A 4373-nucleotide genomic window follows, 5' to 3' on the forward strand; every position below is an offset into this window, starting at 1 on the left:
GATGTGATCACTGGTATATTTTCTTTCTATGATAATACTGTTATTGCTTTGATTGACCCTGTTTTTACTCATTCGTATGTGTGCATGAAATTGGTGTCTAGCATGAATATACCTGTTGAGTCTATGGAACTTATGATTAAGGTGTCAAACCCTCTAGGCAAGCCTGCGATAGTCGATAAAGTATGAAAGAAATGTCCTTTGATAGTTAGATGTCACTGTTTTTCGGCCGATTTGATGTTGTTACCATTCCATGAGTTTGATGTCATTTTGGGTATGGACTGGTTGACACTCTATGATGCTGTAGTAAATTGTAGGCAAAAGGTTATTAAATTGAAATGTGAAAATGATGAAACTCTTTGGGTTAAATCAGATGAACTGGAGAACTTGCCTATTGTGATATCCTCAATGTCTGCCCAGAAATGTTTGAGAAAAGGTTGTGAGGCTTATTTGGCTTTTGTATTGAATACTAAGGAGTCTGAGTTGAGGGTTGAGTCAGTGCCAGTTATAGGTGAATATATGGATGTATTTCCGGAAGAATTGTCTGGGCTACCCCCTAATAGAGAAGTTGAATTTGGTATAGAGCTAATGCCAGGGACAATGCCTATTTCGATTACTCCGTATCGAATGGCTCCGACTGAATTGAAAGAACTAGTCACAATTGCAAGAGTTGACCGACAAAGGTTTTATGAGACCAAGATTTTCACCATGGGATGCTCCGGTGCTATTTGTGAAAAAGAAAGATGGAACCATGAGGTTGTGCATAGATTACCGGCAGTTAAATAAGATGAAAATCAAGAATAAATATTCGTTACCCCGGATTGAAAATTTGTTTGATCAATTGAAAGGAGCAGCATGGTTTTCTAAGATAGGCTTGAGATCCGACTACTATGAACTGAGAGTTAAAGAGTAAGATGTGCCTAAGACTACTTTTAGGACGAGGTATGGCCACTACGAGTTCCTCGTCATGCCTTTTGGCTTAACAAATGCCCCCGTCGTGTTTATAGATTTAATGAATAGAATATTTTGGTCATATTTAAATAAGTTTGTGGTTGTATTTATCAATGATATTCTAATATATTCTAGAGATAAGGTAGAATATGCCGAACACTTGAGAACCGTTCTGCAGACTCTGAGAGACAATCAGTTGTATGCCAAGTTTAGTAAGAGTGCGTTTTGGCTCCGAGAAGTTAGATTTTTGGGTCACATTGTCTCGAGTGATGGCATTAGGGTTGATCCTAGCAAGGTTTCTGCTATTGTTGAATGGAACTCACCAAAGAATGTGACCGAGGTTAGAAGCTTTTTGGGTTTGACTGGTTATTACAGGTGATTTGTAAAGGACTTCTCCATGATTGCTACTCCCATGATGAGGTTACTGCAAAAAGAAGTTAAGTTTGAACGGTCAGATAAGTGTCAGTAGAGTTTCGAGAAGTTGAAGAAGTTGTTGACTGAGGCTCCAGTATTAGTACAACCCGAATCAGGAAAAGAGTTCGAGATTTATAGCGATGCTTCTCTAAATGGCTTGGGATGCGTACTTATGTAGGAAGGCAAGGTTATAGCTTATGCCTCAAGACAATTGAAACCTTACGAGAAGAATTATCCGACACATGACCTAGAGTTGGCTGCCATAGCGTTTGCCTTGAAGATCTAGCGGCATTATTTGTTTGGAGAGATATGTCATGTATACACTGATCATAAAATTCTGAAGTACTTGATGACTCATAAAGATTTAAATCTGAGACAACGGAGGTGGCTAGAACTATTAAAAGATTATGAGTTGATTTTCGACTACCATCCGGGTAAGGCGAACGTGGTCACAGATGCATTGAGTAGAAATTTATTATTTGCATTGAGAGCAATGAACGCCTAATTGGCCATGTCAAAAGATGGTTCGATTCTAGTTTAATTAAAAGCTAGACCGACGTTTCTCTAAGAAATCTGTAAAGTTCAGATGAGTGAAAGTGAATTGCTAGCCAATAGAACACAGTGTGAATCGGGTGTTGAATCGGATTTTTGGATTGATTCTGATGGTTGCTTGAGGTTCCGGGGTAGGATTTACATTCCTAAGGACACTGGCTTGACTCAAAAAATTTTACTTGAAGCACATAGTGGTTGTTTGTCAGTACACCCCGGAAGTACGAAAATGTATAATGATATGAAGAAAATGTATTGGTGGCCGGGGATGAAAAGAGAAATTTCAGAGTTTGTGTCAAAATGCTTAGTATGCTAACAAGTGAAAGCTGAACACCAAGTACCTTCGGGTTTACTTCAGCCTATCATGGTCCCTGAGTGGAAGTGGGATCAGATTACTATGGACTTTGTGACAGGTTTGTTGGTAACTCCAAGGAAGAAAGATGCCGTATGGGTTGTGATTGATTGACTGACAAAGTTGGCTTACTTTATCCCTGCGCGAACGGACTTTTCACTTGACAAGCTAGCTGCCTTATACATTTCTGAGATTGTGAGGCTTTATGGAGTACCCTTGTCAATTGTTTCGGATAGGGACCCAAGGTTTACTTCAAGGTTTTGGAAGAAGTTGCAAGAAGCTTTAGGGACAAAGTTGAATTTTAGCACAGCTTTCCACCCGCAAACCGACGGTCAGTCGGAGAGAGTAATTCAGATCCTTGAGGATATGTTGCATTGTTGTGTTCTGGAATTCCAAGGCAGTTGGGAAAAGTACCTACCACTGGTCGAATTTTCCTATAACAATGGTTATCAGTCGAGTTTGAAAATGGCACCTTACGAAGCTTTGTATGGGCATAAGTGTCGAACGCCCTTATATTGGATCGAGCTTAGAGAAAGTTGGATTCACAGGGTCAACTTAGTCAAGGAGACTGAAGAAAAAGTTAAGGTGATTCGAGATTGTTTAAAAGCTACTTCGGATAGACTGAAGTCCTACGCGAATTTGAAACAAAAGGAAATCGAATTTCAGGTTGGCGATAAAGTATTTTTGAGAGTGTCTCATTGGAAAAAGGTTCTCAGATTCAGTAAAAAGGATAAATTGAGTCTGCGTTTTATCGGACCTTATGAGGTGACAGAAAAAATAGGGCTGGTAGCTTATCGGTTAGCCTTACCATCAGAATTAGAAAAGATCCACGATGTGTTCCATGTGTCCATGTTACACCGATACCGCTCTGACCCTTCACATGTGATCTCTCTGATTGAAGTGGAGATTAGATCGAACATGTCTTATGGTGAGGAACCTGTTAAGATTCTAGCTTGAGAAGTTAAGCGATTAAGGAATAAGAGTATCACCATTGTAAAAGTGTTATGGCAGAGACACGGAGTCGAAGAGGCCACGTGGGAAACTGAGGAGACTATGAGAGATCAATACCCTAACTTATTCACCTGTAAGATTTTCAAGGACGAAAATCCCTAAGAGGGGAGAATTGTAATAGCTCGATTTTGGGCTTAGTCAGAACAGTGGTTTCGGGACCACAAATTTGAGGTTAGGAAATTATTTTTATTATTATTTTAGTGTCATACAATGATTAATTGATTACATGAAAATTTTTGATGAACTAATTTTAATGATTTCATGCTTAATTGCGAAAAAGGACTAAATCGCATAAAGGGCAAAGGTTTTGTTTTACTACCCAAATGTGTTAAATAGCTAAAGAACCAAAATTTAAGGCCTTTAAAGGGAAATTAGACTCTTTTATATAGAAGTGGCCGGCCATAGGGGACAAGATTGGTCAAAATGTCAAAGTTAGGTGACATTTGGTGACTTAATTGATTAAAATAAAATAAAAGAAAAAGGGTTATCATCTTCCTCACCTCTCTACCGAAATTTTTGTGTATCCATTAATATTTTGAGTGTTTAACAGATAGTTTGAAGAACAAGTTGGGGAGAATTTCAATGAGGTATGTTATTAGAGAGAATGAAATTGAGATATTTTACGGATGATTACAGGTATGTATACTAAACCCATGAACAAGACCTTAATGTGTGATGAGATGTAGTAGGTATGCATAAAGGAAGTGAACAGTAAGATAGTGAGCTTAAAATGAAATATCATTTAAGTATGATAAGCCATTGTTTAATAAATGTTTTTTTTCACTTATTTGCATATATGTACTTACTAAGCTCCCATGCTTACCCTCTTTCCTTTCCATTTTCTTATAGTGTCGCCAAAGTAACTTGTAGATCATCGCCTACGTCAGGGAAGCCAGCCACACTATCCTTGAAGAACTTGGTATAGCTAGTTTTATCATTTTGACTATGGCATATATAGGAACTTTTGATTTTACTTTGGTGTCACCTTGTTTTGGGGCCAAACATGTTAGCTTGTTTTAGTATTTGACTCGTTTTGTATAAGGCCATGAAAATGCTAATTTTGAAAGTTATTATATGAATGCAAGATAATATTTCATGA

This window comes from Gossypium arboreum, chromosome 13, assembly GCF_025698485.1.
Source record: "Gossypium arboreum isolate Shixiya-1 chromosome 13, ASM2569848v2, whole genome shotgun sequence".
In the NCBI taxonomy this organism is placed as follows: Eukaryota; Viridiplantae; Streptophyta; class Magnoliopsida; order Malvales; family Malvaceae; genus Gossypium; species Gossypium arboreum.